Source organism: Pan paniscus, chromosome 14, assembly GCF_029289425.2.
Source record: "Pan paniscus chromosome 14, NHGRI_mPanPan1-v2.0_pri, whole genome shotgun sequence".
NCBI lineage: Eukaryota > Metazoa > Chordata > Mammalia > Primates > Hominidae > Pan > Pan paniscus.
Window position 1 is genome coordinate 22,619,632 of NC_073263.2, and position 23,633 is coordinate 22,643,264.

The 23,633-nt window shown below is 38.9% G+C and overlaps 1 long non-coding RNA gene across 1 annotated transcript in view; it reads right to left on the reverse strand.

Annotated features, from left to right (window-relative positions):
* Nucleotides 1-20,147, reverse strand: part of LOC117975550 (uncharacterized) — a 34,945-nt gene extending 14,798 nt beyond the window's left edge. The window contains exons 1-2 of the long non-coding RNA XR_004665832.3: nucleotides 20,084-20,147; nucleotides 19,581-19,714 (exon numbers count right to left, since the gene is read on the reverse strand). This is a non-coding gene — a long non-coding RNA (uncharacterized LOC117975550). The remainder of the gene's footprint in view (nucleotides 1-19,580; nucleotides 19,715-20,083) is intronic.
* Between the last annotated feature and the right edge of the window lie 3,486 nt (nucleotides 20,148-23,633).

Below are 23,633 nucleotides of genomic sequence, written 5' to 3' on the forward strand. Positions count from 1 at the left end.
TGCCACTGGGTTAGGGTCTCCCTGACCGAGCTGGTATCGACAAGTGGCACCCATATGTGGGGGCTCGAATCCAGGCCAAAGGTTCACCGGAGCGACAGTTGGAGAACGTGGAACTAGCTGGAGGACACCCAAGTACTCTTAAAGCAATCCCCGTGGTGAGTAAGAAGAGGAGCTCAGAAGCATCAGGGTAACAATGGGACAAGTGTGGGCTGTGGTTCGTTCACACTGATGATGTGAACTGATGATCAGGAGGAAGGAGAGTATTTTCACACTGATGATGAGGAGGAAGGAGGGTATAACGAAGTAACAGAAGAGGTTACAGAGCATGTTTATTTGCCAGCTAAAGCTAAAGTGGCAAAGGAGGGAGAGGTTCATCCCTACCCTTCTGCACCCCCTCATTGTTATTTTGAAGAAAAAGAGTGGCCTGACCCTGCAGATCTCTCTTTTCCAGAGGACACTGGGCTAAAAGTAGTTGCCCCAGTGACTGTTCGAGCAGCACCTTGAGCGACCACTCTCAGTTCTATTCAGGCAGGAATTCAGCAAGCTAGACAAGAGGGTGATATAGAGGCTTGCCAGTTCCCTGTTAGAATACACCTGCCAGATCAACAGGGAAATATTATAGCTACATTTGAGCCTTGTCCTTTTAAATTTGGGAAAGCACATTTAGTTGATTATATCAAGGCCTGTGATGGTATTGGAGGTAATCTGCATAAGGCTACTCTGCTAGCACAGGCAGTGGCAGGACTGAGAGTGGATAAAGGAAATACTCCATTTCCTGGAGCTTGTTTTAACTGTAGGAAGCATGGTCATACAAAAAAAGAATGTAGAAAATATTAGCAAGTCAGGCCGCCAGATAGGGGAAAAAAGAAAACTGCTGAGCCTGAAATATGTCCAAAATGTAAAAAGGGAAAACATTGGGGTAATCAGTGTCACTCTAAGTTTGATAAAGATGGGAACCTGATTTCAGGAAATGCCATGAGGGGCCCATCCTGGGCCCCATTCCAAACCTAGGGATTTACGGCTTCGGCCATTCCCTCACCCCTGTACAATGTCTGTCCCCCGCCACAGCTGGTAGTGCTGCAGTAGATTTATACTGCACAAAAGCTGTGAGCCTTCTGCCTGGGGAACGCCCTCAAAAGGTCCCAAGAGGAATCTGTGGACCCTTGCCAGCGGGGATGATAGGATTACTTTTAGGAAGGTCTAGCTTAAGTTTAAAAGGGGTAAAAATACATACAGGAGTCATTGATTCAGATTACAATGGGGAAATTCAAATTATTATATCTACTTCTGTTCCCTGGAAAGCAGAGCCAGGAGAGTGTATAGCACAGCTCCTGATTGTGCCATATATGGAAACAGGGAAAAGTGAAATTAAATGAACAGGAGGATTTGGAAGCACAAATAAACAAGACAAAGCAGCTTATTGGGTAAATCGAGTTACTGATAAACATCCTACCTGTGAAACAACTATTCAGGGAAAGAAATTTAAAGGTTTGGTAGATACCGGAGTGGACATTTCAATCATTTCTCTACAGCACTGACCGTCCGCGTGGCCAATTCAACCCACTCAATTTAACATAGTTGGAGTTGGTAAAGCCCCTGAAGTATATCAAAGCAGTTATATTTTGCATTGTGAAGGGCCCGATGGACAACCTGGGACTATTCAACCAATTATAACTTCTGTATCTATAAATTTATGGGGGAGAGATTTATTACAACAATGGGGAGCACAAGTTCTAATTCCAGAACAATTACATAGCCCTCAGAATCAACAGATGATGCATGAAATGGGGTATGTCCCTAGTATGGGACTAGGAAAAAATTTGCAAGGTTTGAAAGAACCACTTCAAGCGGAAAGACAAAGTTTCCACCAAAGATTAGGATATCGTTTTTGATGGTGGCCATTGTTAAGCCTCCAGAACCTATACCTTTAAAATGGTTAACAGATAAGCCAATTTGGATAAAACAGTGGCCACTAAGTAAAGAGAACTAGAGGCTTTAGAGGAATTAGTTACTGAACAATTAGAAAATGGGCACATAGCTCCAACATTTTCCCCTTGGAATTCTCCAGTTTTTGTAATTAAGAAAAAATCAGGTAAATGGAGAATGTTAACTGACTTAAGAGCCATCAATTCAGTTATACAACCTATGGGAGCATTACAGCCAGGATTGCCTTCTTCTGCTATAATTCCAAAAAATTGGCCTTTAATAGTCATAGATTTAAAAGACTGTTTCTTTACTATCCCCTTAGCTGAGCAAGCCTATGAACAGTTTGCATTTACAATTCCTGCAGTAAACAAGCTGCAGCCTTCTAAGCATTTTCATTGTTTCACAGATGGGTCTAGTAATGGTAAAGCTTTTTATTCTGGTAAAAAAAAGTAAAGTTTTCCAGACACCCTACACTTTAGCTCAAAAAGCAGAGATTGTAGCTGTAATTGAGGTATTGACTGCTTTTGATATGCCTATTAATGTGATTTCTGATTCTTTATACATGGTCCATTCCACACAGTTAATTGAAAATGCTCAGTTACTATTTCATACAGATAAACAACTGATGGCAAAAACAAAAAAGGGGGAGAAATAAGGATTATAGGACAGCCCATACATAATTGAATCTGGCATTATTAACTTTAAATTTCTTGAGCCTGCCCAAAGGCCAGATGTTATCAGCAGCTGAACAGCATCTACAGAAAACAGCTGCAAAGACAGAAGCAGAACAACTGATTTGGTGGAGAGATCCGATAACAAAAAGTTGGGAAATAGGTAAAATAATAACTTGGGATAGAGGTTATGCTTGTATTCCTCCAGGCCAAAATCAACAGCCAATTTGGATACCATCAAGACACCTGAAACCTTATCATGAGTCAGATGCCAAGGAAGAGATTCCGGGAGGATCCCGAGGACCCACCAGTTGCAGCCATGTCGTGGCTGATGCTGAGGAGGACCCCAAATGTCATGAGTAACACCTGTCAAACACAGCCACCCACCTGGGGACAGATCAAGAAGCTGTTACAGATGGTGGAAGGAAACCTGAGGAAACCGGAACAACCAGTCACAATGAGTAATTTAATGGTAGCTATGATAGCGGTGATCACCATTGCCATGAGTATTCCTTCAACAAGGGCTGACAGAGAGAACAATTATATTTATTGGGCATATTTATCAATCTTGGCTGGCAATAATGCCTGGATGTAATCACTCTATGACACAGTTACACATGCTTTCTAATCTCAGTATTTACCGTAACAAATCTGCTCCTATAATTGAGGCATACCGCCCTCAAAAACCTATTTGTAAACAAAATAGAACCTGGCCAGAAATAATGAACGTACTTGTTTAGGAAGATTGCTTTGCAGAACAGGCAGAGGTGCTGTGCAATGATTCCTATGGAAACATTATTGATTGGTCCCCTGAGGGGATGTTTAGCTTAAATTGCACCTCTCAGTCTGCGTGCCATGGCCACACTATGTTCAGCTGATCTGAACAAAATGGTCAGATGGTAGAAATGATAAGAAGTATGGCAAAAGTTCCTATTATCTGGAACCATGGCGGTATAGTGACACCTCAACCTCAAATGATAATGGCCCGTTGTAGGAGCTAAACATAAGGATTTGTGGAAACTATTAATAGCTCTTAATAAAACCAAAATTTGGGAAAGAATAAAAAAGCATCTAGAAGGACACTTTACAAACTTGTTTTTGGATATTGCAAAATTAAAAGAACAAATATTTAAAGCATCCCAGGCACACCTGACCTTAATGCCAGGAACTGGAGTGCTTGAAGGAGCTGCAGACAGATTGGTAGCTAATAACCCATTAAAATGGATAAAAACACTTGGAAGCTCTGTGATTTCAATGATGATTGTGCTTTTAATCTGTGTTGTTTGTCTTTGTATAGTCTGCAGATGCAGATCCTGACTCCCGTGAGAAGTAGCTCTCTGTGACAAAGCTGCCTTTGCTTTTATCACTTTGCAAATCAAATAAGGGAGACATGCTGGGAACAGGCCTCCCCAAATGTGGCCATAAACTGGCCACAAAACTGGCCATAAACAAAATCTCTGCAGCACTGTGACATGTTCATGATGGCTATAACACCCATGCTGGAAGGTTGTGGGTTTACTGGAATGAGGGCAAGGAACACCTGGCCCACCCAGGGCGGAAAACCACTTAAAGGCGTTCTTAAACCACAAACAATAGCATGAGTGATCTGTGCCTTAAGGACATGCTCCTGCTGTAGATAACTAGCCCAACCTATTCCTTTATTTTGGCCCACCCTTTGTTTCCCATAAGGGATACTTTTAGTTAATCTAATATCTATAGAAACAATGCTAATGACTGGCTTGCTGTTAATAAATATGTGGGTAAATCTCTGTTCGGGGTTCTCAGCTCTGAAGGCTGTGAGACCCCTCATTTCCCACTTCACACCTCTGTATTTCTGTGTGTGTGTGTCTTCAATTCCTCTAATGCCACTGGGTTATGGTCCCTGACCGAGCTGTTCTTGGCAGTCTTGCATATATTTTTTCAATCTGTCTTTCATCTTTTTTAACATAAAGCATCTTTTGCTTGTTAGAAAACTTTATATTAGTTTGTGATTCTATTTCCTAATTTTTCTCTTGGGCATTGATTTGATGCCTAGAAAAGACTACTAGCCTAAAATTATATGAAATTATTTACTTATATTTTGTTTTTAAAATATGGTACTCAGTTCTTTAATCTCTTTAAAATACTTCTGTATGGTGAAAAATGAGGATATAATTTTATTTTCTTCTAAATAGATATTCTACATTACCAACATGTGTTATCAAAAAATTTTTACAGTCTTAGTTCAGATTTCTCAGAAGCAGATTCTAAAATAAGAATGTCTATGCAAGTAATTTATTAACAAGTTACACCTAGTAGTAAGAAGTAGAAGAAGCAGGAAAAGGAGGGGAAATAAGCCAAACAAGGTAAAGTTCAGGGCTCAGCCTGATCCCACGAGAAGCCTCAGGACATACATTTCACTGTGGAGTTTGTTGCTTGTGGAGGCAAAGAAGCTTGGCTTTCATCCTCTTTCAGCAGTCAGTCATTGGAAGTGGGCTACCTGGAGGGAAATAGAACTACCAGACACTTGTGACTCTTGGTGCAACAGAGGAAGCAGCTCCAATAACCTAAAAGTAGCCCTTTAAAGAAGTTTGCAAGTGGGTAGCCCTTTAAATAACTTTGCAAGTTTGGGGTGGGGCGTGGTGGCTCATGCCTGTAATACCAGCACTTTGGGAGGCTGAGGCAGGCGGATCATGAGGTCAGGAGATCGAGACCATCCTGGTTAACACGGTGAAACCCCGTCTCTACTAAAAATGCAAAAAGCAAATTAGCCGGCCGTGGTGGCGGACGTCTGTAGTCCCAGCTACTCAGGAGGCTGAGGCAGGAGAATGGCATGAACCCGGGAGGCGGAGCTTACAGTGAGCTGAAATCGTGCCACCGCACTCCAGTCTGGGCAACAGTGGGAGACTCTGTCAAAAAAAAAAAAAGTTTGCAAGTGGGGACTGGCAGGAGTCAAACACACAGAAACTGGAGATTAGGAACACAGAATCCACAGGAGAGACACATGGGATCCACCCACAGATACTGACAGTGTCTAACAACATCCATCCCTTTCACTGCTCAGTCCCAGTTATTGCTGATGTTAAGTTTATGCCATCATGTCACAGTTTCTTCAAAATTATAATGGTTAATAATTTCTAGGTTAAAAACTTCTATAAGATGATAGTTAATGGAACAACCTATAACCCATGATTGAAGTTATTTCCAAGGTCATAGTTATCAATACTTGTTTTATCTCTCCTCTACCACCCATACCCAATACTCTCATCTAGCATTTCTTCTGGCCCAGATGTCTTGTGTGGTGGTTGACTGACTTTCATCCATAAAGGATCTGAGCCCATGTTAATGCTCTTGTTAGATGGTAATTACCCATTCCCAGTTAAAACTGAACATGACAACACCAAGAGACATCCCAGTGGATCACCTGATGATCTACTCTAGGTAGGAGTGATTCCTCTTTACTGATTTTAAGTGGCTTTGACCCTATCTCATCATGACAACAAAGGTCAATTACCCCTGTGTGACAGTGATTCAATTCTTTACCTGTTTGTACAATATTATGAGGAGGCCAGTATGAACTGGTGGCAGATAGTTTTAAGTTTAACTTAAGCCTGCTTGGGTTTCCTGGTGGAATTATCCTTCTGAGAATGAGGACCTCTTGACAACAGAGAGTTGAAATGATACAAAACACAAACAGCCCCAAATGGATCAATGAGAGTGATGAGTTCACAGAGTCATTCCTACTTCCATTCCTTGAATTTTGGACCCACGTATTCTACCTCCTGAAGACACAGACTGTATTATATAAGTTATACTGTCTGTTACATATCACACTTGAAGGATACATATCACACTAAGTTACATATCACACTTGAAGGATAACATCTCAAGCCTACACAGGCTCTTCTCCAAGACATCACCTTAGTAGTATCTTGAAGCATCTATTTCCATGCCCTGCCAGACTGGAAGCTTCTGGATGGTGTGATCTGTGGTAGTACCAAGGGATCCAATGCTATATGCTCAGTGTCACATACCCTATTCAGCAAGTGAATTCTTTGGTCCCAAACAGCGTTATGAAGGAGTTCATGTCTGTAAATCAGACTCTCTCTGAACCACTGAGTAATGGTACTGGCAAAGGCATTTGGGATGGAAAGGAAAGGTAAACCTGTATTCAGAATATATTATGTCCGATAAGCATGAATCGCCTCTCTTCCCGGGGTCAAATCCATTCAAGTAAAATTGCCATGAAATGGCAGGTTCATTTCTTTAAGTCACAATACTTTATTGGGGACTCAGTTTGGGTCCCTATCTCTGACACATCAGAACTTTGGCAGCAGTAGTAGCTAGGTCAGCCTAGATGACAGAAAGCCCATGCTGTTAGCCCAAAACTTCCATCTCTGCAATTTGGCCACTCTGTCTGTGAGCCCATTGCATAAGCCCTGGGGCAAGTGAGCACAGAGACTAGCTGACAACTCTAGACAAGTTCTGTCCTACTGGTTCTTCCATGTCTGCCCTGAAATATGTAATTTATAGGGCACATCCATGTCAAATACAATGATTGCCATGCTTTCTACCTACTCCCATAGCTCTAACTGCATGTCTTTTCCACAAAGGCCGCTGGTCCTGATTTTCCAAGCATCTTCCTTTCAGGACTCTTGCCTGAATTGCCTGAATTTTAATTTTTCAGACTGTCTTCTGTTACTTACCAATTTACATGTAAGGTATCTCTATCTTTTTTTCATGTCTCAATAGTTCATTTCTTTTTATCACTGAATAATATTCCATTGTATGTATATACCAGTTTGTTTTTCCATTCACCAGTAGAAGGACATCTTGGTTACTTCCATATTTGATGATTATTAATAAAGCCTCTGTAAACATTCTCATGTAAGTTTTAGTGTGGACATAGTTTTCAGATCAGTTGAGTAAACGCCTAGGAGTGTGACTGCTGGATTATGAGACTATGTGTAGCTTTGTAAGAACTGCCAGAACATCTTCCAAAGTGGCTGTACCATTTTTCATTCCCAACAGCCTGAACAAGAATTCCTTTTGTTCCATATCCTCAACAGGATTTGATGTCATCAGTATTCTAGATTTTGGCCATTTTTTTCCAACTTTTATTTTATATTCAGGGGGTACATGTGCAGGCTTGTTACACAGGTAAATTGTGTATTGGTATACAGATTATTTCATCACCCAGGTAATAAGCATAGTACTTGGTAGGTAGTTTTTTGATCCTCATTCTCCCCCCACTCTCTACCCTCAAGTAAGCCCCAGTGTCCATTGTTCCCTTCTTCATGCCCAAGTGTACTCAACATTTAGCTCCCACTTATAAGTGATAACATGTGGCATTTGTTTTCTGTTCCTGCATTGACTCACTTAATTAGCTCCATCCATGTTGCTGCAAAGGACATGATCTGTTTCTTTTTTATAGCTGTGAAATACTCTGTGGTGAATACGTACCACATTTTTTCCAGTCCACCATTGATGGGCATTTAGGTTAATTCCATATGTTTGTTATTGTGAATAGTGCTGCAGTGAACATACATGTGCATGTGTCTCTATGGGAGAACAATTTATATTCCTTTGGGCATATACCGAGTAATGGTATTTCTGGGTTGAATGACAGTTTGTCTTAAATTCTTTTAGGAATCTCCATACTGTTTTCCACAGTGGTTGAACTAATTTACATACTCACCCGTGGTATATAAGCATTCTCTTTTCTCTGTAACCTCACCAACGTCTGTTGTTTTTTGGCTTTTTAATAATAGCCATTCTGACAGGTGTGAGATGGTATCTTATTGTGGTTTTGATTTTTATTGCTTTACTGATTAATAATGTTGAGCATTTCTTCACATGCTTGTTGGCTGTGTGCATGTCTTCTTTTGAGAAGTGTCTGTTCATGTCCTTTGCCTATTTTTTAAAGGGGTTGGTTTTTGTTTGCTACTTTGTTTAAGTTCCTTCTAGATTCTGGATACTAGGCCTTCATTGGATGCCTATTTTGTATCTACTCCCATTCTGTAGGTTGTCGTTTGCTCTGTTGATAGTTTCTTTTGCTGTGAAAAAGCTTTTTCATTTAATTAAGTCCCATTTGTCAATTTTTGGTTTTGTCGTAATTGCTTCTGGTGTCTTCATCATTGTATTAGTCCATTTTCACATTGCGATAAAGAACTACCTGAGACTGGGTAATTTATAAAGAAAAGAAGTTAATTGGCTCACAGTTCCAAAGGCTCTACAGGAAGCATGGCTGGGGAGGCATCAGGAAACTTACAATCATGGCAGAAGCAAAGGGGAAGCAAGCACATTTTCACATGGGGGCAGGAGAGACAGAAAAGGAGGAGGTGCTACACACTTTTAAACAGCCATATCTCATAAGAACTTGCTCATTATCACAAGAATAGCAAGGGGGAAATCTGCCCCCAAGATCCAATCACCTCTCACTAGGCCCCTCCCCCAACACTGAGGATTACAATTCAACATGAGATTTGGGTGGGGACACAGAGCTAAACCATATCAATCATGAAATTATTGCCAGGGTCTATGTCCAGAATGGTATTTCCTAGGCTTTCTTCTAGGGTTTTTATAGTTTTAGGTTTTATATTTAAGTCTTTAATCCATCTTAAGTTGATTTTTTGCATCTGGTGAAAGGACAGGGTCCAGTTTTAATCTTCTGCATATGGTTAGCCAGTTATCCCAACACCATTTATTGAAGAGGAAGTCCTTTCCCCATTGCTTCTTTTTATCAACTTTGTTGATAATCAGATGGTTATAAGTGTTCTTTAGCATGTTCCATTGGTCTATGTGTAAGTTTTTGTGCCAGTACCATGCTGTTTGGATTACTGTAGACTTGTAGTATAGTTTAAATTTTGGTAGTGTGATGTCTCTGGCTTTGTTCTTTTTGCTTAGGACTGCTTTGGCTATTCAGGGTCCTTTTTGGTTCCATATAAATTTTAAAATACCTTTTTTCTAATTCTGTAAAAAATGTCATTGGTAATTTGATAGTAGTAACATTGAATCTGTAAACTGCTTTGTGCGATATAGAAATTTTCAGAACATTAATTCTTCCTATCCACAAACATAGAATGTTTTTCCATTTGTTTGTGTCGTTTCTGATTGCTTTCAGCAGTGTTTTGTAATTCTCGTTGTACAGATCTTTCACCTCCCTGATTAGCTGTATTCCTAGATATTTTGATGCTATTGTGCCTATTGTGAATGGGATTGTGCTGTTGATTTGGTTCTCAAGTTGGACATTGTTGTATATAAATGCTACTGATTTCCGTACCTTGATTTTGAATACTGAAACTTTGCTGAAGTTATGTATAAGATCTGGGAGCTTTTGGGCAGAGACTATGAGGTTTTCTAGGTATAAAATCATATTGTTTGCGAAAAGAGGTAGTTTGACTTCCTCTCTTCCTATTTGTGTGCCTTTCATTTTTTCTCTTTCTTGATTGCTCTGGCTGGTGCCTCCATTTCTATGATGAATAGGAATGGTGAGAGTGGTCCTCTTGTCTTGTTCCAGTTCTTAAGGAGAATGCTTCCAGCTTTTGCCCATTCAGTATTATGTTGGCTGTAGGTTTGTCAGAGATGGCTGTTACTATTTTGAGGTATGTTTTTTCAACGCCTAGTTTGTTGAGGTTTTTAACATGAAGTGATGTTGAATTTTATCAAAAGTCTTTTCTGCATCTTTTGAGAAGACCATGTGATTTTTGTTTTTTGTTCTGTTTATGTGATTAATAACATTTGTTGATTTGCATATGTGGAACCAACTTTGCATCCCAGGAATAAAGCCTACTTGATCATGGTGGGTTGGCTTTTTGATGAGCTGCTGGATCCAGGTTGCTAGTTTTTCGTTGAGGATTTTTGCATCTATGTTGATCAGGGATATTGGTCTGTAGTTTTCTTTTTTTGTTGTGTCTCTGCCAGGTTTTGGGATGCTGGCCTCATAGAATGCATTAGGGAGGAGTCCTTCCTCCTCTGTGTTTTTGAATAGATTCAGTAGCATTGGTACCAGGTCTTTATAAGTCTGGTAGAATTCACCTGTGAATACACTTGACTCAAGGTTTTTTTTTTCTGAGTGATAGGGTTTTTTGTTTGTTTGTTCTGATTCAATTTTAGAACTGATTATTGGTCTGTTAAGGATTTAATCTCTTCCTGATTCAATTTTGGAGAATGTCATGATTCCAGGAATTTATCAATTTATTCCAGGTTTTCTAGCTTCTCTGCATAGAAGTGTTCATAATAGTCTCTAAGGATTTTTTGTATTTTTGTCGGGCCAGTGGTAATGTCCCTTTTGTCACTTCTTATTTGTTTATTTGGGCCTTCACTCTTTTTTCTTTAGTAGTCTAGCTAATGGTTTATCAATCTTATTTATTCTTTCAAAAAAACAAACTTTTGATTTTGTTGATCTTTTGTATTGTTTTTAGCATTTCAATTACATTCAGTTCAGCTGTTATTTTGGTTATTTCCTTTCTTCTACTAGTTGTGGGGTTGGTTTATCTCTTGTTTTTCTAGTTCCTCTAGGTCTGATGTTAGGTTGGTTGTTGCGGGAAGTCAGGGACCCCGAATGGAGGGACCAGCTGAAGCCATGGCAGAAGAACATAAATTGTGAGGATTTCATGGACATATATTAGTTCCCCAAATTAATACTTTTATAATTTCTTATGTCTGTCTTTACTGCAATCTCTGAACATAAATTGTGAGGATTTCATGGACACTTATCACTTCCCCAGTCAATACCTTTGTGATTTCCTATGCCTGTCTTTACTTTAATCTCTTAATCCTGTCATCTTTGTAAGCTGAGGAGGATGTCTGTCGAAACATGACCCTGTGATGATTGCGTCAACTGCACAAATTGTTTGTAGAGCACATGTGTTTGAACAATATGAAATCTAGGCACCTTGAAAAAAGAACAGGATAACAGCAATGTTCAGGGAACAAGAGAGATAACCTTAAACTCTGACTGTTACACTATTACACACAGTATAATTACACACATTGTATCACACACTGTGTAATTCCACACACTGTGAATTGCACACAGTATCACACACACGGTGTAATTGTACACACTCCATTACAAACTGTGATTACACAAAATCACACAGTATAATTGCACATGCCATATCACACTGTGTAATTGTACACGCTGCATCACACACGGTGTGATTACACACTGTATCACACACTCTAATTGCACACACACCATATCACACAGTGTAATTACACCCTGTATCACACACACTGTAACTGCACACACTGTATCACACAGTGTGATTGCACACACACTGTATCACAATTGCACACACTGTATCACAATTGCACACACTGTATAACACACATGGTGTAATTGCACACACTGTATCACACACAGTGTGAGCTGTGGGGATTGTTTGGCTGCTCCTTTCTGATGGCTCTTTCCAGACTCTCAGTAGTTTCCACCCACCCATGCTCATTCAGTGCTAAACCAAAGACCAGAGGAAATCCCTCTACAAATCTCCAGACCTCTTTCCCTTTCCAGCATTTTGTCCTGCAAATTCTGGCCACTGTGGCTCCCCTTGTTCTGAACTCAGTTTCCCCAAGTCAGTGAGCTCACTGGGCTCTCTTTGGATCCCTCCTGTGCTGCAGACCAGAAACTCTCCAGGAAGCACACGGCACTTCTAAGCCTTGCCGCGTTTATTTGCCATCTCTTAGCAATGTTGGCCAACATCTGAAATCTACTGTTTTATGTATTTTGCCCAGTTTTCCACTTGTTCAAGGTAGAAGTTGAAATCTGGTCTCTGTTATTTCATTGTAGCTGGTGAGTTTTTTTTCCCAAATTGGCGAGATGTAGGTGTACACAAGTACAGCCCATATGTATTTAGATAATGGGCAAAATTAAGCTATTAGAGTGACAAGTGCTTTTATACACTATTTAGGGTATGCGTATTGGTATGGTTCCTGAAACAGCATATATCCTGGAGAGACATATAAAGAGTTACATTTCTATCCAGCCAGTAAGGATGATTCCCGTTGTTTATAATACAGTGGGGAAGGACAACTTCATGTCCAAACAGAACTTGTGTTTAACATTTTTTGATATTTGTTTATAAATTTTGATATTAAAATTAAGTAATCCATTGAAAATAATGTGTTAAAACTATGTAATGAGAAGGACTTATGTTTATAATAAATTATTAAATGAAAACATATACTTCCAAGATACCGTCTCTTTTCCTCTATCTTTCTGCATTTGGGAAATGCAGTCTTAGTGACTTAGGTGAACTGCAGCATTAATTTACAAATTTGAAAAAAAGATTTAATAATTCATGAAAGTTATCTGAAAGGGTAATATATAATAAACAACAGATATGCCTCTGAAAGAGCATATGATGCCACTGGACACACCTCTAAAGAATACATTTTATTGCATTAATCACATTTATGGTGCCTTTATTATTTCATTATGTAAATATATAATCTTATCAAGGTTCATTTTATATTTAAGAACAATCCAATTTTTATTAATAAATTGAATACCAATAGGAAAATAATAGCATGGGAAAATCTAATCAATGGATAATTGAGGCCTAAAGCAAAATTAAATTATTTTGCAAGATTTAATCCCAAAGGAAATTAGATTCTGTATCTTGCTTTTATAATTCTCATTTTAAGAAATTAAAAATTTTGTATTAAAATATTAGAAGATAAATCCTGTGATCGTTTTGGGTATCTTATTATACCCATTAAAAATTCTACTTAAAAATGTATAACTCCTCATATGCTAATTTGTAATGTTTACGCTTGTAAGTATTTGAGTCTATTAACGAATTTTATATGGCTCTATTAATCATTACAAAAGATATACTCACCAAGCCCTAAAAGTAAGTCCCAAAGATAAAAAAAATCTGGAGAACTGTAAAAGATATTAATTTTTGGTTCCAAAGAAAGTCAAGCAATAGAATTACAATTCATTCAAAAAACTATTTTCATTTTTTCTCTGTAGTTCCAAGGCTTTGTGACAATTCTAAGAGGTATCAGACACTATCCTATTTCAAGTATTCGGTAGATAAGGGAGTTGGTTTAGAATCAAACAGACTTTGTTTTGAACTTAAATTCATTTTTTGCCTTATTGACTTTTGACTTTTCAGTTTATTTTCCTGGATTTCCATTTTCTCATCTATCAAGTGGTGATTCTGGCATATCTCATTGTCTAGTACATAATAAGGGTTCAGTAAAGCTACTAACTTACTGAAAGGAAAATATATTTCTAATGTCAGTGCCATGGTGACAACAGCATCATAGTAAATAAAAAGAACTAAAAGCTCAGGTGGTTGTAGAGCTTGTGTAAATGTGCGGTCCATGTTCATCATCACTGCCATCTAGTGGCAATGTGACAAACCGCACTGTATACTCTCTTCCTCTTACAAAGCCACCAGTCCCACTCCTGTGACAACCCACTAATCCATTAACCCATTAACCCATAAATCCATGAATGGATTAATCCCCTTCTGAGGGCTCTGCCCTCACGACCCAATCACCTTTCAAACGCCCTACCTTTCACTTCTGCCACGTGGGGGAATAAATTTCCAGATGAGTTTTGGAGGCAACAGATAAACCATAGCAGTTTGGTGATAGAGAATTTTAATATCATATAATTTTATGATAAAATAAGACAATTAATGACAGTCTGCTTAACAAAGGTAAAAATTACTCTCCAAATGTGATCATCATAGCAAGCCGAGGTTTTGCTGACAAAGTAAGTTTCATCTCCTGAGTAATTTCATAAATCAGTGGAAATTATCTTTTTTTCTGGATCTAGTAGACATACTGACTATTCCTTTGAAGCCAAACAGTGCTAGGACTTTTTCCTGTGAAGTGGTATGAGAAGTAAATCCTTTCTGTGTAACACTGGCTATGAAAATTATACTATAGTTTTTAGTTTATCCAATGAAAGAAATTCTCTTTAAGAGATCATTTTTACAAATTTTAATAGCATATTGGTAGTACATTCCTTTAAACAGGTCAAAATTTAGTTCTTTATTAAGCTGATAATAATAGTTGTATAGCAATCTTTCCCATAGTTTATTAATTTATGATCTCGCTGAACATATTTGTTTTAAGCACATTATGTTTTGGGGATGTGTTTAGACATACAAAAGGGATTCTTTTTATTTTGTTGATTTTCCCTATTCTAATTTTTTCATAGTCTTCCATTAAGGGCTCCTCTTTGAATGATTATTTTAAAATTTACCTTCCTCCTACATTGTTTTCCAAATCGATCTTTTTCCCTTTCTAAAATAGTACTTTTGGGGCCGCGCGCGGTGCCTCACGCCGCAATCCCAGCACTTTGGAAGCTCGAGGCGGGTGGATCACGAGGTCAGGAGATCGAGACCATCCTGGCTAACACAGTGAAACCCCGTCTCTACTAAAAATACAAAAAAATTAGCCCGGTGTGGTGGCGGGTGCCTGTGGTCCCACCTACTCGGGAGGCTGAGGCAGGAGAATGGCGTGAACCCGGGAGGCGGAGCTTGCAGTGAGCAGAGATAGCGCCACTGCACTCCAGCCTGGGCGACAGAGCGAGACTCCGTCTCAAAAAAATAAAATAAATAAAATAAAATAGTACTTTTATTTAGTTAAAACAAATGTCATAATAGGAAGGTTATCAACACAGAATAGTAGTATACAACAGGTTTTGATTTTGTTTGCATGAATCCTCGTCAATATTGCCTCTAAAACTTCAAAAACTAACCAGTTAATAAACATTAGCCGTCTTCACCTTAGCAATTTCACATGAATCCGTGGAAAACATATGCTCCTGACATATTCATATATCCTAAAACGCTTTTGTGCTGTATGTCTATTGACAATTCGTACGGTATTGCATTTTGATTATGCAAAATGACATACAGAGTAATTTATTCCTACGTTGGAAATAGAAAAGTTACCTAAGCCACAAGCCCCAGGGTACTGTTAGCAGTGTCTGTTCACAATAATCACAATGAATTTCATGCCTGTGGCCTATTTTCACATTGCAGTATTCTGGGCCCAGAGCTCAGACAAGCTGTTCTGCTCTGAGGCACGCATAACAACTAGCAACAAGCATTTGGAGCTTCCTGTTGAACATCTGTTGCAAGAGCAGAGAGATATAATTACAACGCAGTGCCCCATTTCTTTCCTCCTAATCCACCAAGAATCATTTTTAATAGTTTTTTTCTATTATTTACATGGTTTAAGTAAATTATTCAAGGAGATGTTGATTGTAAAATGGTTCTTTTGTTCCCAGCCTGTTTTCCTTGGGTTCGTTGTCAGGTGACCTGAGGTCCAATGCCTTCATTCCATCTCATCAGTGTCCGCCTCTCCTCTCTCTCTTTTTTATTATTTCGTTACTCTTCCACAGACCTTCTTTTTATACCTATAAAAGTGACCTCACATATTATTACTATTCTCAGTATCTTCTAAAACATGAGATTTTTTTTTCATACTTAGCACATTTATACAGGGCTTCCTTTATATAGATTGTGCAAAGCCATTGATTGGTTTTCTCTTTCCACTTCCTTCTTTTTTAAAAAAATTAATCTGGGGAAAGGAATGTAAGCTTCCTCCCAGGGACAGTGTATGCAGGAGATGCTGCTACTCACTATCTTCACTTTAACAGCCTCACCAATATTCACACCAATATGCACGCACACACACATACATGCATAAACAGGCGCACACACATCTACACACACACCACACACATGCACACACCACACACGCACACACCACACACATGAACACGCACACCACACACATGCACACACCACACACGCACACACCACACACATGAACACGCACACCACACACATGCACACACCACACACGCACACACCACACACATGAACACGCACACCACACACATGCACACATGCACCACATGCACACACACCACACACACGCACACACCACAAACATGCACACACATATGCACACACGCACAATCTGTCTTTAGTCCTCACTCATCTAAAATTGTTTTCAAAAATGTCACTCAGTGTGTCTTTATGTAAAGCGAAAAATATATATTTTGTACTTATTCATGTAATCTATCTTTTTTTCTGAAATGCTCTCTTTCCTCTGCTTCTAAAACGTCACGTCCTCTTAAGTTTTCTCGTAGCCATTCTGGACACCTTTTCTCTCTTAACGGTGATATTTCTTAGGATCTCTTCTTTTCACATTCTATGCTGTTGAAATTCAACCAGAGATGAACTTGAGAATCACAGGTGCCAGATGTCACTACATTCGAACTGAATGTGAACACAAAGCGGCATGTCCTTGACAAAGACATTTAAAGAAAGCCACCCATGCACACCTGTTTCTTTTTTGTTTGTTTGAGGTGGAGTCTCACTCTGTCACCCAGGCTGCAGTGCAATGGTGTGATCTGGGCTCCCTGCAACCTCTGCCTCCTGGGTTCGGGTGATTCTCATGCCTCAGCCTCTGGAGTAGCAGGGACTACAGGTGTGCACCACCACATCTGGCTAATTTTTGTATTTTTAGTAGAGATGGGGTTTCACTATGTTGGCCAGGCTGGTCTCGAACTCCTGACCTCAGGTCATCTGCTCACCTCAGCCTCCCAAAGTGCTGGGATTACAGGAGTGAGCCACTGCACCCAGCCCCCATGCACATTTAAGTTCTCATCTGGGAATATTTTCCTTCTCCGAAAAGAATATGCTTAATATTTCTCTTAGTGCAGATTATCAATTTTAAAAATCTTTTTCTCTTTCAAGTGAATTTTTAAGCATGTTGTTGAAGTAAACATTGAATTCTACATTGACATTATTTTATTTTATTAAATATATTATTCCATTGACTTCTGACTTCCATTTATCATGTTAAGAAGAGACATTTCACAACTTATTTCACACCCACTAGAATGACTATATTAAAAAAAAATAGGTAACAGTAAGTGTTGCCAGAACCCTCATACACTGATGATGACAATGTAAAATTGAACCACAACTTTGGAAAACGTTTGAGCAGTTTCTCCAAAAGCTAAACATACCATGAGTTACCATGGACTCAGTGAGTTTACTTCTTCATTATTTACCCAAGATACGTGAAAACATATGTTCACCCCAAAATTATAAACAAATATTCACAGCAGCATTATTCATAATAGTCAAAATGTGGAAACAATCCAAATGCCCATCAAATGATGAATGGATAAACAAGATTGAATATTATTCAGCCATACAAAGGAATGAAGTTCTGATACAACATAGATGAAACGTAAAACGTTTTGCTAAGTGAAAGAAGCCAGTCGGAGAACACCACAGATTATATAATTTCACTTATATGAAATTTCCAAAACAGGAAATGATATAGACAGAAAGTAGATGAGTGGCTGCATAGGACTTGGGGACAGAAGGATTAGGGGTGACAGCTGAAGGATATGGGGTATAAAATGTTCAGAAGTTGTGTTGATGATTGCAAAACTGTGTAAATATACTAAAAAATCATTAAATTACACACTTTAAATAGGTAAACTGTATGGTATATAAACATATTTCAGTAAAGGTGTTACCAAAAAAAAAGCCAGGTGTATGTCTAAAACCTTGTTATAGTGAAAATGTATATTTTCTTGAGTTTAACATTTTATTTTTGTCTTTGTTTTTATGGTTTTATTATGGTATGCCTACATGTGATTTATATCATTATTTATTGTATTTATTGTCTGTAGACCTTTTTAAGTCCATGATTGGTTGACTTTCTCCAGTTTTATACAATTTTCAGCCATAATAACTTCAAATGTTGCTACCATCCAATTTTATCTTTCACCTCTTTTGGATACCTTTTGGACTTTCTCACTATATTCTAGATGTAATTACTGTCTTTGGTACTTCTCTCTCTGTGTCTCTCTCTCCATCCATCTCTCCCTCTCTATATTCATATGTAGAAAGATACATACATATATATACAGTGTGTATATATTATATAATATACACATATACATATATGTATATTTATACACAAATATAGTCCCATTCTTATCTGTGTATTAATAAATGGCTATTAAAACTGTAGACTGAGTACTTAATTTCAGTTATTTTATGTTTCAGACTTAAAAACTGATCTTGATTGTACTTTTTAGAGTTGACAGTTCTCTGCTGAGACTCTCAGTATTGTATTTCACATCTTTGACTGCAATGATCACAGTTATATTGAAGTCTGTATTGGTTTATATTAGAACTTGAAGTTTTATGGCTCCTTTATCATTTGAGTGGGTTCTAATGTACACTGTCTTGTCACCTATACTGTTTGATGCAGTCCTATATCTGGTTAGAGCTATTTTCCTCCAGAGAGGATTCCTGACTGGGGTCCTAGAGGTACAGGACCCCACCAGACACTGGGTCACGTAAAGTGTGGATGCAGTCATTGCGTGGATTGTGTTACCCCTGTTACTCTTATTTGTAAGCTTCAGCTCTCAGCATCTCAACTCAAAAGCCTGGAGGTTTTACCAGGATCCTCTATCATTATATTAATGACCTCTGGCTTCCAATTTCAGTCCCTCACCCAGCCTTGGGAGTTTGTCGGAGATGCTACCCAGCCTTCCATCTGTACATTTCTATAATCCGCAATCAGCAAACAACCCCATAGAAACAGGGATCCCTTTTCTGAATTTCTGTGTCTCAAATTTTGGTAGGTAATTTTTCAATATATTTTTAGGCATTCTGTGCTCCCAAAGAGGTTTTCCCCACCTAGCTTTTCTCCTTTTCTCAGCAGGGTGAGGGATGGGATTCTAAATTACCTAGTGCACCGTCATTGAAAGCAGTAGTCTGTCCTCCCAACTTTATTTCAGCTAAAGGGTAAGTTGTACCCTTTAAACAAATCTTTGACATTTTCAGGTGTTTATATAGTATAGTTCCACGAGATAAGATTTTCTCCTTCCTTCTATTGCCTAAGTGAATGGTAAAAAGGAAATTTCTTTCAAGTAATTTGAAAGCGCTTAAAGTAGAATTTTAGCTATAAGTAATAAATGAAAGTACATACCTTAATGTGGCCTGAAGCCCCACCCTTCCTGTGGCTGTCCACGCCTGTTTTTCACTGCACAGCTCAGAGTGTACTATGCCACTCTTGCTTCATTTCACACGTGGGCACGCTGCATTACTGGACGCTGTTATATTCTGATTCAAAGGAAAAAAGAACTGACAAGGAGGCAGAAGTGGGAAAATTATCTGCCTCCAATGTACTATCCACATAAAAAGTGAACTGCAGGATTTTTTGTTGATTCAAATCCCAAGTCTCTAATTGGGGCGGTGGGGGAGCGTGATACGATCTGGATTTGTGTTCCCACCCAAATCTCATGTCCAATTGTAATCCCCAGTGTTGGAGGAGGGGCCTGGTGGTAGGCGATTAGATCAGGGGGTGGTTTCCCTCTTCCTGTTCTTGTGATAGTGACTGAATTCTCACGAGATCTGATTGCTCAAGAGCGTGTAGTACCTCCCCCTCGCCCCTGTCCCCTCTCCCTCCTGCTCCTGCCATCCAGGACATACCTGCTTCCCCTTCACCTTCAGCCATGATTTTAAGTTTCCTGAGGCCTCCCAAGCTGTGCTTCCTGTACAGCCTGTGGAACCATGAGCCAATTAAACCTCTTTTCTTTATAAGTTACCCAGTCTCAGGCAGTTCTTTATAGCAATGTGAGAATGGACTAACAAGGGGGGCATACAGAGTGAGTAGATAGAAGCCTCTCCTTACTCCCTGCCTTGCTATTTGTGTTGCTGTCTTTCTGGTCTAAGACAAGCCAGCCAACTATCAGTCATTTCTGTTTGGTGTAAATGGGTCTAAATGAGGCATGATTCTTTAAAGAGATTAGAAAGATAATCAATTTATATTCCCAATGTTGTTGCAAATCTACATCTCTTGCCTGGTTTCTTGGTGTTTCTGTGGAAAAAGTAAATCTATCCAAGCCAACAAGCTAAAAGCATGACATGAAAATCTGATCTTTATTAATTATAATTTTTTTTCTTCACTCTAACAAAAACTAATGTAGAATAGCAAAGGTTGTTGCAACACAATTAGAATATGTAATTGCACACTGGGTCAGCCAAAAGCAATTTGGTATTTAATTGTGATTGTGCAAGCATGTCTCACATTTACTATCATTAAACAGTCAAATACAGGCACCTTTGGCTATCTAAACCCTCTCAATCCAAACTCAGTAACTAAACAAATTTGGATCATGGGAAATACACGTGTACCTAATCCGCGTAGCCACTGTCTTTCTTTTCAGTTGACCTGCATGTATCAAATAACAACAGTTCAAAGAATGCCTGGGGAATGAATAAGAGAACAGTTACATTATTTAATTAAACAGCTAACCAATCAAATCAATCTATTTATAGCATTTCCTGAATGTCGATGGCTTTGCAGAAGTTCATTCTAATTAGGCCATTTGGTTACCACTTACAGAGACTACCTAAAAGAAATGAGAAATGGTGAACAGATATGAGGCACAGCTGAAGGCAGATACAGGTAAATATGTCCGTATTTTTGGAAATTCTGGACACACATGGAAGAACTTACCTCATTTCAAAGATCAAAACAAACACTCGTATTAAAATTATGCTGTGGATCTCAAAGAAATCAATAAACTACACAACTCATTAATTTTTGTAAGGTTTTCTAATACTAGACAAAACAGTGATATGCTACATCCAAATTCTTCATTTTCTTCATCTTTTTTTTTTTTTTTTTTTTTTTTTTTTGAGATGGAGTCTCACTCTGACACCCAGGCTGGAGTGCAGTGGCACGATCTTGGCTCACTGCAACCTCTGCCTCCCAGGTTCAAGCAATTCTCCTGCCTCAGCCTCCCAAGTAACTGGGATTACAGGTGCCCACCACCATGCCTGGCTTATTTTTTTGTATTTTTTGTGGAGACGGGGTTTCACCATGTTGGCCAAGCTGGTCTCAAACTTCTGACCTGAAGTGATCCACTTGCCTCAGCCTCCCAAAGTGCTGGGATTACAGGCCTGAGCCACCATGCCCAGGCTTCTTCATCTCTTGATGTGAGCAAGAGCTGAAAATACTGGACAGGAATACTGGACAGTAAAATAGACATTAATAAAAATCCATCAACTCTATATTTGCAAAACTGCAACAAGCTTTCATTCGAATATTAGATATTATAAGTTGATCAAAACACTAAACTCAATGTCTTTTTAGCTTTTTTTCTAACAAAATATTCTATTATCTAAACATATTATTTCTGACCAAAAATTCAGTGTGGATAGGACTCAATGTGTGAAGGTTTAGTGCTCCAAATACAAGCTCCAGGATAATTAAAATAGCAAAGAATCATTTGTTTTTAATTTATTATCCTTTCAGGGATAGTTGGTCTATTTCAAGAATAAAGTCATTTAATATCACCAGGAGAAAAAGAAGTGGGTTTGGTGCTGGAATGTGCCTTCAGGCAAAGATTGCTATTATAGATTTAACTATAGGACTGTGTTTAATTAAACTTTATTACTTTATTTGCTTTCTATCATATGAAGGGAAATAATTTGCATTAAATTGTTAGCCATTTAAAGATTATCTGTTTTGACCAAACACACATTGTGTATGTAACTGACACCTCCTCGGTTCAGCCCTGCCTGGAGTTGTGCAAAGACCTAAAATTAGGTTCAAATTCGAGAGGTTCTGAAACTCTTTGGCTACTAAGGTAAGCTCTGGAAAAATTAAGGGTCAGTGAGCAGTGAGACAGAAGTCAGAATTTGAAAACCAGATTAGAACCAGAGAAATATCTCAGTCAAAAAACATGAGCACAGAGAATGCAATACTCGGTCCAATTTAACGAGGTTCCAGATCACCAGGCTTTCATTCTCATTTAGTCAACCATGCCAAAGCTCCGGCCCTAGAAGGACTAAAAGGCACTGCAATAGTTTGAATATTTGTCCCCTCCAAATCTCATGTTGAAATTTAATGCCTGTGGGAGGTGGGACCTAATGCGGGGGGGTGGGGAGGGCAGGCGTTTGGATCATGGGGTGAGTCCCAATGAATAGATTATTACAGGGGATGGTGAGTGAGTTCTTGCTCTATTAGTACCAACAACAGCTGGTTATTAAAAAGAGCCTGGCACCTCCATGCTCTGTCTGGCTTCCTCTAACCAAGTGATCTCTACAGGCTGGCTCCCCTTCACCCCATGCCATGAGTGGAAGCAGGCTGCAGCCCTCCCTGGAAGCAGATGCTGGCACCATGCTTCTTGTGCAACCTGCAGAACTGTGAGCCAAATAACCCTCTTTTCTTTATAAATTACCCAACCTCAGTTATTCCTTTATGGCAACACGAATGGACTAAGACAGGCACTTAGCAGCTTCTGACAAAGACAGGATTCTAGTGCACGAGGAGAAACCAAGAGAAAATCAGTACTGAAAGGAGAAATCCAAATACATAAAAAGACACTTGCCCCAGGAGATGGCTTATTAACTGTGGTGAAGACCAGAAAAGATGAGCCACAGATTGGAGAAAGATATCTGCAAGGCAAAACCAATACAGGAATATTATACAGAATACATATATGTTTTATTAACCTCATACAAATGGGGGCAAGGAAAAGACAAACTAGCCAATGTTATATCAGCCAATATACTTTCAAGGGATACAGTGGGCATCCACAGAACTTGAAAACTATACTGCCAACAAACAGATTTTAAAAATTGTTCAAACTCTCTTATAATCAAATCCAAAAGATACTATTTTATAGTCATCTGATTGAAAAAAACAAGTTTGATGTACCAAATGTAGATAAGAATGTGTGGGAATAGCAATTGTATTATTCTGGTGAGAATGTAAATTCATACCTCTACTTTGGAAAACAATATAGTAATAACCATGAAATTAAAGATGAGGCTATCCAACAATCTAACAATTGCAGGTCTAGAGATGACCACACATTCATATGGAGAACATACTGGGGTGTTCATTACAGAACTTGCTGTGAGGCAGGAAGAAAAGGGAGACTGTAATAATTGTCCCTCAGTTGGGAACTGGGCAAGGGCACTATGGCATTCATACAATGGAGACCAATGAAGTTGCTGAAACGAAAAG